The sequence below is a fragment of the Carya illinoinensis genome, chromosome 7 (genome assembly GCF_018687715.1).
Source record: "Carya illinoinensis cultivar Pawnee chromosome 7, C.illinoinensisPawnee_v1, whole genome shotgun sequence".
NCBI classification, from domain to species: Eukaryota; Viridiplantae; Streptophyta; class Magnoliopsida; order Fagales; family Juglandaceae; genus Carya; species Carya illinoinensis.
The window spans coordinates 21,632,834-21,646,837 of NC_056758.1; positions in this window are offsets into that span (position 1 = coordinate 21,632,834).

The following is a 14,004-nucleotide window of genomic DNA, read 5'->3' on the forward strand; positions in this document are numbered from 1 at the left end:
TGGTCAAGGTGAGGTGTAAACGATGAAATTTTCCATATGAAAATGGTCTAAAACGCTTCGGGTAGGGGCCAACTTGTCGCAACGGCCCTGAAGGATCGCCTTGGTGCCGATTGGCAGTGATTTGAGCATTATCGACATGGGAGTGTGTCATGTCTTTGATAAAGCCTAATCATCAAATTCAAACTTAGAATGTTGGAAAACGACAAGAAAATCAATATGATCAGAATGAAAAAAATGGTTTCGAAGAACAAAAAAGGAAATTAAACTCAAAACATTGTTGAGAGATGACTAAATCTCGTGCAACTCGATTACATCCTTTGAATCAAGCTAAAAGCTAAACGATGCGCTAGTGGGGAACCTTAGGGGAATGTGGCAATTCTTGAAGTTGGGGAAACTAAATTGTAAGGTTTATGTTTGCTTCAAATCGAAGAATAAAACAAACGATTGGTTTCTTGTTGTAAATTCGTTCAATGCCAGAACTGAACTAGTATGGTAGGGGTGGGGTGGAAACGATGACATTACGGATGAGGAAATGGTGTGAATGGCATGGGCTAGGGGCGGACTTGTCGCAATGCACAAGAAGAAGAATTTAGGTCGGATTGGCGGTGATTTCAGCATTATTCACATGGCCTTTCTTTTATTCACAGGTTTTGGATCCGGCCAAATCTTCTAAGTCAATCTTAGAATGATGAGAAACAACAAAGAAAGTAATAAGATCCGTATAAAAAATGTTATAAAGAACTAAAAAGAAAATTATGCCCAAAACATTGTTTAGAGATTACTAATCTCGTGTAAGTCAATTACTTCCCTTAATTCAACCTAAAAGGATAACCACGGGTAGATGGGGAACGTTAGAGGCGTGTGGCACTTGTTGGACTTGAGGGAAACTAAATCTAAGGTTTATGTGGGCTTCCAAATCGAGGAATGAAAGAATAGACGGGTTTCCTTGTGTAAATTGGTCCAGTGCAAGAACTAAACAAGTATGGTCAAGGTGAGGTGTAAACGATGAAATTTTCCATATGAAAATGGTCTAAAACGCTGCGGCTAGGGGCTAACTTGTCGCAACGGCCATGACGGATCGCCTTGGTGCCGATTGGCAGTGATTCGAGCATTATCGACATGGAAGTGTGTCATGTCTTTGATAAAGCCTAATCATCAAATTCAAACTTAGAATGTTGGAAAACGACAACAAAATCAATATGATTAGAATGAAAAAAATAGTTACGAAGAACAAAAAAGGAAATTAAACTCAAAACATTGTTGAGAGATGACTAAATCTTGTGCAACTCAATTACATCCTTTGAATCAAGCTAAAAGCTTAACGATGCGGTAGATGGGGGGAACCTTACGGGAATGAGGGACTTCTTGAAGTTGAGGAAACTGAATTGTAAGGTTTATGTTTCCTTCAACTCGAAGAATGAAACAAACGATTGCTTTCTTGTTGTAAATTCGTTCAATGCCATAACTGAACTAGTATGGTTGAGGTGGGGTGCAAACGAGGACATTCCGAATGAGGAAATGGTGTGAATGGCATGGGCTTGGGGTGGACTTGTCCCAATGCACAAGAAGGAGAACCTAGCTCGGATTGGCGGTGATTTCAGCATTATTCACATGGCCTTTCTATTATTGAGTGGTTTTCGATCCAGCCTAAGCTTCTAAGTCAATCTTAGAATGATGAGAAACAACAAAGAAAGTAATAAGATCCGTATAAATAATGTTATAAAGAACTAAAAAGAAAATTACGCCCAAAACATTGTTGAGAGATTACTAATCTCGTGTAAGTCAATTACTTCCCTTAATTCAACCTAAAAGGATAACCACGGGTAGATGGGGAACGTTAGAGGCGTGTGGCACTTGTTGGACCTGAGGGAAACTAAATCTAAGGTTTATGTGGGCATCCAAATCGAGGAATGAACCAATAGACGGGTTTCCTTGTGTAAATTGTTCCAGTGCAAGAACTAGACAAGTAAGGTCAAGGTGGGGTGTAAACGGTGAAACTTTCGTTGTGAAAATGCTCTAAAAGGCTTCGGCTAGGGGCCAACTTGTAGCAACGGCCATGAAGGATCGCCTTGGTGCCGATTGGCAGTGATTCGAGTATTATCGACATGGAAGTGTGTCATGTCTTTGATAAAGCCTAATCATCAAATTCAATCTTAGAATGTTGGAAAACGACAAGAAAATCAATATGATCAGAATGAAAAAAATGGTTACGAAGAACAGAATAGTAAATTAAAACCAAAACATTGTTGAGAGATGACTAAATCTTGCGTAACTCGATTACATCCTTTGAATCAAGCTAAAAGCCTAACGATGCGCTAGATGGGGGGAACCTTACGGGAATGTGGCACTTCTTGAAGTTGAGGAAACTAAATTGTAAGGTTTATGTTTCCTTCAACTCGAAGAATGAAACAAACGATTGGTTTCTTGTTGTAAATTCGTTCAATGCCAGAACTGAACTAGTACGGTTGAGGTGGGGTGCAAACGATGACATTCCGAATGAGGAAATCGTGTGAATGGCATGGGCTTGGGGTGGACTTGTCGCAATGCACAAGAAGGAGAACCTAGCTCGGATTGGCGGTGATTTTAGCATTATTCACATGGCCTTTCTTTTATTGAGTGGTTTTCGATCCAGCCTAAGCTTCTAAGTCAATCTTAGAATGATGAGAAACAACAAAGAAAGTAATAAGATCCGTATAAAAAATGTTATAAAGAACTAAAAAGAAAATTACGCCTAAAACAGTGTTGAGAGATTACTAATCTCGTGTAAGTCAATTACTTCCCTTAATTCAACCTAAAAGGATAACCACGAGTAGATGGGGAACGTTAGAGGCGTGTGGCACTTGTTGGACCTGAGGGAAACTAAATCTAAGGTTTATGTGGGCATCCAAATCGAGGAATGAATCAATAGACGGGTTTCCTTGTGTAAATTGTTCCAGTGCAAGAACTAGACAAGTAAGGTCAAGGTGGGGTGTAAACGATGAAATTTTCATTGTGAAAATGCTCTAAAAGGTTTCGGCTAGGGGCCAACTTGTCGCAACGGCCATGAAGGATCGCCTTGGTGCCGATTGGCAGTGATTCGAGCATTATCGACATGGAAGTGTGTCATGTCTTTCATAAAGGCTAATCATCAAATTCAATCTTAGAATGTTGGAAAACGACAAGAAAATCAATATGATCAGAATGAAAAAAATGGTTACGAAGAACAAAAAAGGAAATTAAACTCAAAACATTGTTGAGAGATGACTAAATCTTGTGCAACTCGATTAAATCCTTCGAATCAAGCTAAAAGCTTAACGATGCGCTAGATGGGGAACCTTACGGGAATGTGGCACTTCTTGAAGTTGAGGAAACTAAATTGTAAGGTTTATGTTTCCTTCAACTCGAAGAATGAAACAAAATATTGGTTTCTTGGTGTAAATTCGTTCAATGCCAGAACTGAACTAGTACGGTTGAGGTGGGGTGCAAACGATGACATTCCGAATGAATAAATGGTGTGAATGGCATGGGCTTGGGGTGGACTTGTCGCAATGCACAAGATGGAGAACCTAGCTCGGATTGGCGGTGATTTCAGCATTATTCACATGGCCTTTCTCTTATTGAGTGGTTTTGGATCCAGCCTAAGCTTCTAAGTCAATCTTAGAATGATAAGAAACAACAAAGAAAGTAATAAGATCCGTATAAAAAATGTTATAAAGAACTAAAAAGAAAATTAGGCCCAAAACATTGTTGAGAGACTACTAATCTTGTGTAAGTCAATTACTTCCCTTAATTCAACCTAAAAGGATAAGCACGGGTAGATGGGGAACGTTAGAGGCGTGTGGCACTAATTGGACCTGAGGGAAACTAAATGTAAGGTTTATCTGGGCATCCAAAGCGAGGAATGAAAGAATGGACGGGTTTCCTTGTGTAAATTGGTCCAGTGCAAGAACTAAACAAGTATGGTCAAGGTGAGGTGTAAACGGTGAAATTTTCCATATGAAAATGGTCTAAAACGCTTCGGCTAGGGGCCAACTTGTCGCAACGGCCATTAAGGATCGCCTTGGTGCCGATTGGCGGTGATTCGAGCATTATCGACATGGGAGTGTGTCATGTCTTTGATAAAGCCTAATCATCAAATTCAAACTTAGAATGTTGGAAAACAACAAGATAATCAATATGATCAGAATGAAAAAAATGGTTACAAGGAACAAAAAAGGAAATTAAACTCAAAAGATTGTTGAGAGATGACTAAATCTTGTGCAACTCGATTACATCGTTTGAATCAAGCTAAAAGCTTAACGATGCGCTAGATGGGGAACCTTAGAGGAATGTGGCAATTCTTGAAGTTGGGGAAACTAAATTGTAAGCTTTATGTTTGCTTCAAATCGAAGAATGAAACAAACGATTGGTTTCTTGTTGTAAATTCGTTCAATGCCAGAACTAAACTAGTATGGTAGAGGTGGGGTGGAAACGATGACATTACGGATGAGGAAATGGTGTGAATGGCATGGGCTAGGGGCGGACTTGTCGCAATGCACAAGAAGGAGAATTTAGGTCGGATTGGCGGTGATTTCAGCATTATCTACATGGCCTTTCTTTTATTGACAGGTTTTGGAACCAGCCTAATCTTCTAAGTCAATCTTAGAATGATGAGAAACAAAAAAAGAAAGTAATAAGATCCGTATAAAAAATGTTATAAAGAACTAAAAAGAGAATTACGCCCAAAACATTGTTGAGAGATTACTAATCTCGTGTAAGTCAATTACTTCCCTTAATTCAACCTAAAAGGATAACCACGGGTAGATGGGGAACGTTAGAGGCGTGTGGCACTTGTTGGACTTGAGGGAAACTAAATCTAAGGTTTATGTGGGCATCCAAATCGAGGAATGAACCAATAGACGGGTTTCCTTGTGTAAATTGTTCCAGTGCAAGAACTAGACAAGTAAGGTCAAGGTGGGGTGTAAACGGTGAAACTTTCGTTGTGAAAATGCTCTAAAAGGCTTCGGCTAGGGGCCAACTTGTAGCAACGGCCATGAAGGATCGCCTTGGTGCCGATTGGCAGTGATTCGAGTATTATCGACATGGAAGTGTGTCATGTCTTTGATAAAGCCTAATCATCAAATTCAAACTTAGAATGTTGGAAAACGACAAGAAAATCAATATGATCAGAATGAAAAAAATGGTTACGAAGAACAAAAAAGGAAATTAAACTCAAAACATTGTTGAGAGATGACTAAATCTTGTGCAACTCGATTAAATCCTTCGAATCAAGCTAAAAGCTTAACGATGCGCTAGATGGGGAACCTTACGGGAATGTGGCACTTCTTGAAGTTGAGGAAACTAAATTGTAAGGTTTATGTTTCCTTCAACTCGAAGAATGAAACAAAATATTGGTTTCTTGGTGTAAATTCGTTCAATGCCAGAACTGAACTAGTACGGTTGAGGTGGGGTGCAAACGATGACATTCCGAATGAATAAATGGTGTGAATGGCATGGGCTTGGGGTGGACTTGTCGCAATGCACAAGAAGGAGAACCTAGCTCGGATTGGCGGTGATTTCAGCATTATTCACATGGCCTTTCTCTTATTGAGTGGTTTTGGATCCAGCCTAAGCTTCTAAGTCAATCTAAGAATGATAAGAAACAACAAAGAAAGTAATAAGAGCCGTATAAAAAATGTTATAAAGAACTAAAAAGAAAATTACGCCCAAAACATTGTTGAGAGATTACTAATCTCGTGTAAGTCAATTACTTCCCTTAATTCAACCTAAAAGGATAACCACGGGTAGATGGGGAACGTTAGAGGCGTGTGGCACTTGTTGGACCTGAGGGAAACTAAATCTAAGGTTTATGTGGGCATCCAAATCGAGGAATGAATCAATAGACGGGTTTCCCTGTATAAATTGTTCCAGTGCAAGAACTAGACAAGTAAGGTCAAGGTGGGGTGTAAATGATGAAATTTTCATTGTGAAAATGCTCTAAAAGGCTTCGGCTAGAGGCCAACTTGTCGAAACGGCCATGAAGGATCGCCTTGGTGCCGATTGGCAGTGATTCGAGCATTATCGACATGGAAGTGTGTCATGTCTTTGATAAAGCCTAATCATCAAATTCAATCTTAGAATGTTGGAAAACGACAAGAAAATCAACATGATCAGAATGAAAAAAATGGTTACGAAGAACAGAATAGGAAATTAAAATCAAAACATTGTTGAGAGATGACTAAATCTTGTGCAACTCGATTACATCCTTTGAATCAAGCTAAAAGCTTAACGATGCGGTAGATGGGGGGAACCATACGGGAATGTGGCACTTCTTGAAGTTGAGGAAACTAAATTGTAAGGTTTATGTTTCCTTCAACTCAAAGAATGAAACAAAATATTGGTTTCTTGTTCTAAATTCGATCAATGCCAGAACTGAACTAGTACGGTTGAGGTGGGGTGCAAACGATGACATTCCGAATGAGGAAATGGTGTGAATGGCATGGGCTTGGGGTGGACTTGTCGCAATGCACAAGAACGAGAACTTGGCTCGGATTGGCAGTGATTTCAGCATTATTCACATGGCCTTTCTCTTATTGAGTGGTTTTGGATCCAACCTAAGCTTCTAAGTCAATCTTAGAATGATGAGAAACAACAAAGAAAGTAATAAGATCCGTATAAAAAATGTTATAAAGAACTAAAAAGAAAATGACGCCCAAAACATTGTTGAGAGATTACTAATCTCGTGTAAGTCAATTACTTCCCTTAATTCAACCTAAAAGGATAACCACGGGTAGATGGGGAACGTTAGAGGCGTGTGGCACTTGTTGGACCTGAGGGTGACTAAATCTAAGGTTTATGTGGGCATCCAAATCGAGGAATGAATCAATAGACGGGTTTCCTTGTGTAAATTGTTCCAGTGCAAGAACTAGACAAGTAAGGTCAAGGTGGGGCGTAAACAATGAAATTTTCATTGTGAAAATGCTCTACAAGGCTTCGGCTAGGGGCCAACTTGTCGCAACGGCCATGAAGGATCGCCTTGGTGCCGATTGGCAGTGATTTGAGCATTATCGATATGGAAGTGTGTCATGTCTTTGATAAAGCCTAATCATCAAATTCAATTTGAGAATGTTGGAAAACAACAAGAAAATCAATATGATCAGAATGAAAAAAATGGTTACGAAGAACAGAATAGGAAATTAAAATCAAAACATTGTTGAGAGATGACTAAATCTTGTGCAACTCGATTACATCCTTCGAATCAAGCTAAAAGCTTAACGATGCGCTAGATAGGCCAAAACATTGTTGAGAGACTACTAATCTTGTGTAAGTCAATTACTTCCCTTAATTCAACCTAAAAGGATAACCACGGGTAGATGCGGAACGTTAGAGGCATGCGGCACTAATTGGACCTGAGGGAAACTAAATGTAAGGTTTATGTGGGCATCCAAAGCGAGGAATGAAAGAATAGACGGGTTTCCTTGTGTAAATTGGTCCAGTGCAAGAACTAAACAAGTATGGTCAAGGTGAGGTGTAAACGATGAAATTTTCCATATGAAAATGGTCTAAAACGCTTCGGCTAGGGGCCAACTTGTCGCAACGGCCAAGAAGGATCGCCTTGGTGCCGATTGGCAGTGATTCGAGCATTATCGACATGGAAGTGTGTCTTGTCTTTGATAAAGCCTAATCATCAAATTCAATCTGAGAATGTTGGAAAACAACAAGAAAATCAATATGATCAGAATGAAAAAAATGGTTACGAAGAACAAAATAGGAAATTAAAATCAAAACATTGTTGAGAGATGACTAAATCTTGCGCAACTCGATTACATCCTTTGGATCAAGCTAAAAGCTTAACGACGCGGTAGATGGGGGGAACCTTACGGGAATGTGGCACTTCTTGAAGTTGAGGAAACTAAAATGTGAGGTTTATGTTTGCTTCAACTCGAAGAATGAAACAAAATTTTGGTTTCTTGTTGTGAATTCGTTCAATGCCAGAACTGAACTAGTACGGTTGAGGTGGGGTGCAAACGATGACATTCCGAATGAGGAAATGGTGTGAATGGCATGGGCTTGGGGTGGACTTGTCGCAATGCACAAGAAGGAGAACCTAGCTCGGATTGGCGGTGATTTCAGCATTATTCACATGGCCTTTCTCTTATTGAGTGGTTTTGGATCCAGCCTAAGCTTCTAAGTCAATCTTAGAATGATAAGAAACAACAAAGAAAGTAATAAGATCCGTATAAAAAATGTTATAAAGAACTAAAAAGAAAATTAGGCCCAAAATATTGTTGAGAGACTACTAATCTCGTGTAAGTCAATTACTTCCCTTAATTCAACCTAAAAGGATAAGCACGGGTAGATGGGGAACGTTAGAGGCGTGTGGCACTTATTGGACCTGAGGGAAACTAAATGTAAGATTTATGTGGGCATCCAAAGCGAGGAATGAAAGAATAGACGCGTTTCCTTGTGTAAATTTTTCCAGTGCAAGAACTACACAAGTATGGTCAAGGTGAGGTGTAAACGATGAAATTCTCCATATGAAAATGGTCTAAAACGCTTCGGCTAGGGGCCAACTTGTCGCAACGGCCATTAAGGATCGCCTTGGTGCCGATTGGCAGTGATTCGAGCATTATCGACATGGGAGTGTGTCATGTCTTTGGTAAAGCCTAATCATCAAATTCAAACTTAGAATGTTGGAAAACGACGAGAAAATCAATATGATCATAATGAAAAAAATGGTTACAAAGAACAAAAAAGGAAATTAAACTCAAAACATTGTTGAGAGATGACTAAATCTTGTGCAACTCGATTACATCCTTCGAATCAAGCTAAACGCTTAACGATGCGCTAGATGTGGAACCTTAGGGGAATGTGGCAATTCTTGAAGTTGCGGAAACTAAATTGTAAGCTTTATGTATGCTTCAAATCGAAGAACGAAACAAACGATTGGTTTCTTGTTGTAAATTCGTTCAATGCCAGAACTGAACTAGTACGGTTGAGGTGGGGTGCAAACGATGACATTCCGAATGAGGAAATGGTGTGAATGGCATGGGCTTGGGGTGGACTTGTCGCAATGCACAAGAAGGAGAACCTAGCTCGGATTGGCAGTGATTTCAGCATTATTCACGTGGCCTTTCTCTTATTGAGTGGTTTTGGATCCAGCCTAATCTTCTAAGTCAGTCTTAGAATGATGAGAAACAACAAAGAAAGTAATAAGATCCGTATAAAAAATGTTATAAAGAACTAAAAAGAAAATTAGGTCCAAAACATTGTTGAGAGATTACTAATCTCGTGTAAGTCAATTACTTCCCTAAATTCAACCTAAAAGGATAAGCACGGGTAGTTGGGGAACGTTAGAGGCGTGTGGCACTTGTCGGACCTGGGGGAAACTAAATCTAAGGTTTATGTGGGCATCCAAACCGAGGAATGAATCAATAGACGGGTTTCCTTGTGTAAATTGTTCCAGTGCAAGAACTAGACAAGTAAGGTCAAGGTGGGGTGTAAACGATGAAATTTTCATTGTGAAAATGCTCTAAAAGGCTTCGGCTAGGTGCCAACTTGTCGCAACGGCCATGAAGGGTCGCCTTGGTGCCGATTGGCAGTGATTCGAGCATTATCGACATGGAAGTGTGTCATGTATTTGATAAAGCCTAATCATCAAATTCAATCTGAGAATGTTGGAAAACAACAAGAAAATCAATATGATCAGAATGAAAAAAATGGTTACGAAGAACAAAATAGGATATTAAAATCAAAACATTGTTGAGAGATGACTAAATCTTGCGCAACTCGATTACATCCTTTGAATCAAGCTAAAAGCTTAACGATGCGGTAGATGGGGGGAACCTTACGGAAATGTGGCACTTCTTGAAGTTGAGGAAACTAAATTGTAAGGTTTATGTAAGGTTTCTGTGGGCATCCAAAGCGAGGAATGAAAGAATAGACGGGTTTCCTTGTGTAAATTGGTCCAGTGCAAGAACTACACAAGTATGGTCAAGGTGAGGTGTAAATGATGAAATTTTCCATATGAAAATGGTCTAAAACGCTTCGGCTAGGGGCCAACTTGTCGCAACGGCCATTAAGGATCGCCTTGGTGCCGATTGGGAGTGATTCGAGCATTATCGACATGGGAGTGTGTCATGTCTTTGGTAAAGCCTAATCATCAAATTCAAACTTAGAATGTTGGAAAACGACAAGAAAATCAATATGATCAGAATGAAAAAAATGGTTACGAAGAACAAAAAAGGAAATTAAACTCAAAACATTGTTGAGAGATGACTAAATCTTGTGCAACTCGATTACATCCTTCGAATCAGGCAAAAAGCTTAACGATGCGCTAGATAGGGAACCTTAGGGGAATGTGGCAATTCTTGAAGTTGGGGAAACTAAATTGTAAGCTTTATGTTTGCTTCAAATCGAAGAATGAAGCAAACGATTGGTTTCTTGTTGTAAATTCGTTCAATGCCAGAACTGAACTAGTATGGTAGAGGTGGGGTGGAAACGATGACATTACGGATGAGGAAATGGTGTGAATGGCATGGGCTTGGGGTGGACTTGTCGCAATGCACAAGAAGAAGAATTTAGGTCGGATTGGCGGTGATTTCTGCATTATTCACATGGCCTTTCTTTTATTGACAGGTTTTGGATCCAGCCTAATCTTCTAAGTCAATCTTAGAATGATGAGAAACAACAAAGAAAGAAATAAGATCCGTATAAAAAATGTTATAAAGAACTAAAAAGAAAATTACGCCCAAAACATTGTTGAGAGATTACTAATCTCGTGTAAGTCAATTACTTCCCTTAATTCAACCTAAAAGGATAACCAAGGGTAGATGGGGAACGTTAGAGGCGTGTGGCACTTGTTGGACTTGAGGGAAACTAAATCTAAGGTTTATGTGGGCATCCAAATCGAGGAATGAATCAATAGACGGGTTTCCTTGTGTAAATTGTTCCGGTGCAAGAACTAGACAAGTAAGGTCAAGGTGGGGTGTAAACGATGAAATTTTCATTGTGAAAATGCTCTAAAAGGCTTCGGCTAGGTGCCAACTTGTCGCAACGGCCATGAAGGATCGCCTTGGTGCCGATTGGCAGTGATTCGAGCATTATCGACATGGAAGTGTGTCTTGTCTTTGATAAAGCCTAATCATCAAATTCAATCTGAGAATGTTGGAAAACAACAAGAAAATCAATATGATCAGAATGAAAAAAATGGTTACGAAGAACAAAATAGGAAATTAAAATCAAAACATTGTTGAGAGATGACTAAATCTTGCGCAACTCGATTACATCCTTTGGATCAAGCTAAAAGCTTAACGACGCGGTAGATGGGGGGAACCTTACGGGAATGTGGCACTTCTTGAAGTTGAGGAAACTAAAATGTGAGGTTTATGTTTGCCTCAACTCGAAGAATGAAACAAAATTTTGGTTTCTTGTTGTGAATTCGTTCAATGCCAGAACTGAACTAGTACGGTTGAGGTGGGGTGCAAACGATGACATTCGAATGAGGAAATGGTGTGAATGGCATGGGCTTGGGGTGGACTTGTCGCAATGCACAAGAAGGAGAACCTAGCTCGGATTGGCGGTGGTTTCAGCATTATTCACATGGCCTTTCTCTTATTGAGTGGTTTTGGATCCAGCCTAAGCTTCTAAGTCAATCTTAGAATGATAAGAAACAACAAAGAAAGCAATAAGATCCATATAAAAAATGTTATAAAGAACTAAAAAGAAAATTGGGCCCGAAATATTGTTGAGAGACTACTAATCTCGTGTAAGTCAATTACTTCCCTTAATTCAACCTAAAAGGATAAGCACGGGTAGATGGGGAACGTTAGAGGCGTGTGGCACTTATTGGACCTGAGGGAAACTAAATGTAAGATTTATGTGGGCATCCAAAGCGAGGAATGAAAGAGTAGACGCGTTTCCTTGTGTAAATTTTTCCAGTGCAAGAACTACACAAGTATGGTCAAGGTGAGGTGTAAACGATAAAATTCTCCATATGAAAATGGTCTAAAACGCTTCGGCTAGGGGCCAACTTGTCGCAACGGCCATTAAGGATCGCCTTGGTGCCGATTGGCAGTGATTCGAGCATTATCGACATGGAAGTGTGTCATGTCTTTGGTAAAGCCTAATCATCAAATTCAAACTTAGAATGTTGGAAAACGACAAGAAAATCAATATGATCATAATGAAAAAAATGGTTACGAAGAACAAAAAAGGAAATTAAACTCAAAACATTGTTGAGAGATGACTAAATCTTGTGCAACTCGATTACATCCTTCGAATCAAGCTAAAAGCTCAACGATGCGCTAGATGGGGAACCTTAGGGGAATGTGGCAATTCTTGAAGTTGGGGAAACTAAATTGTAAGCTTTATGTATGCTTCAAATCGAAGAACGAAACAAACGATTGGTTTCTTGTTGTAAATTGGTTCAATGCCAGAACTGAACTAGTACGGTTGAGGTGGGGTGCAAACGATGACATTCCGAATGAGGAAATGGTGTGAATGGCATGGGCTTGGGGTGGACTTCTCGCAATGCACAAGAAGGAGAACCTAGCTCGGATTGGCAGTGATTTCAGCATTATTCACATGGCCTTTCTCTTATTGAGTGGTTTTGGATCCAGCCTAAGCTTCTAAGTCAGTCTTAGAATGATGAGAAACAACAAAGAAAGTAATAAGATCCGTATAAAAAATGTTATAAAGAACTAAAATGAAAATTAGGTCCAAAACATTGTTGAGAGATTACTAATCTCGTGTAAGTCAATTACTTCCCTAAATTCAACCTAAAACGATAAGCACGGGTAGTTGGGGAACGTTAGAGGCGTGTGGCACTTGTTGGACCTGAGGGAAACTAAATCTAAGGTTTATGTGGGCATCCAAACCGAGGAATGAATCAATAGACGGGTTTCCTTGTGTAAATTGTTCCAGTGCAAGAACTAGACAAGTAAGGTCAAGGTGGGGTGTAAACGATGAAATTTTCATTGTGAAAATGCTCTAAAAGGCTTCGGCTAGGTGCCAACTTGTCGCAACGGCCATGAAGGGTCGCCTTGGTGCCGATTGGCAGTGATTCGAGCATTATCGACATGGAAGTGTGTCATGTATTTGATAAAGCCTAATCATCAAATTCAATCTGAGAATGTTGGAAAGCAACAAGAAAATCAATATGATCAGAATGAAAAAAATGGTTATGAAGAACAGAATAGGATATTAAAATCAAAACATTGTTGAGAGATGACTAAATCTTGTGCAACTCGATTACATCCTTTGAATCAAGCTAAAAGCTTAACGATGCGGTAGATGGGGGGAACCTTACGGAAATGTGGCACTTCTTGAAGTTGAGGAAACTAAATTGTAAGGTTTATGTAAGGTTTATGTGGGCATCCAAAGCGAGGAATGAAAGAATAGACGGGTTTCCTTGTGTAAATTGGTCCAGTGCAAGAACTACACAAGTATGGTCAAGGTGAGGTGTAAACGATGAAATTTTCCATATGAAAATGGTCTAAAATGCTTCGGCTAGGGGCCAACTTGTCGCAACGGCCATTAAGGATCGCCTTGGTGCCGATTGGCAGTGATTCGAGCATTATCGACATGGGAGTGTGTCATGTCTTTGGTAAAGCCTAATCATCAAATTCAAACTTAGAATGTTGGAAAACGACAAGAAAATCAATATGATCAGAATGAAAAAAATGGTTACGAAGAACAAAAAAGGAAATTAAACTCAAAACATTGTTGAGAGATGACTAAATCTTGTGCAACTCGATTACATCCTTCGAATCAGGCAAAAAGCTTAACGATGCGCTAGATAGGGAACCTTAGGGGAATGTGGCAATTCTTGAAGTTGGGGAAACTAAATTGTAAGCTTTATGTTTGCTTCAAATCGAAGAATGAAACAAACGATTGGTTTCTTGTTGTAAATTCGTTCAATGCCAGAACTGAACTAGTATGGTAGAGGTGGGGTGGAAACGATGACATTACGGATGAGGAAATGGTGTGAATGGCATGGGCTAGGGGTGGACTTGTCGCAATGCACAAGAAGAAGAATTTAGGTCG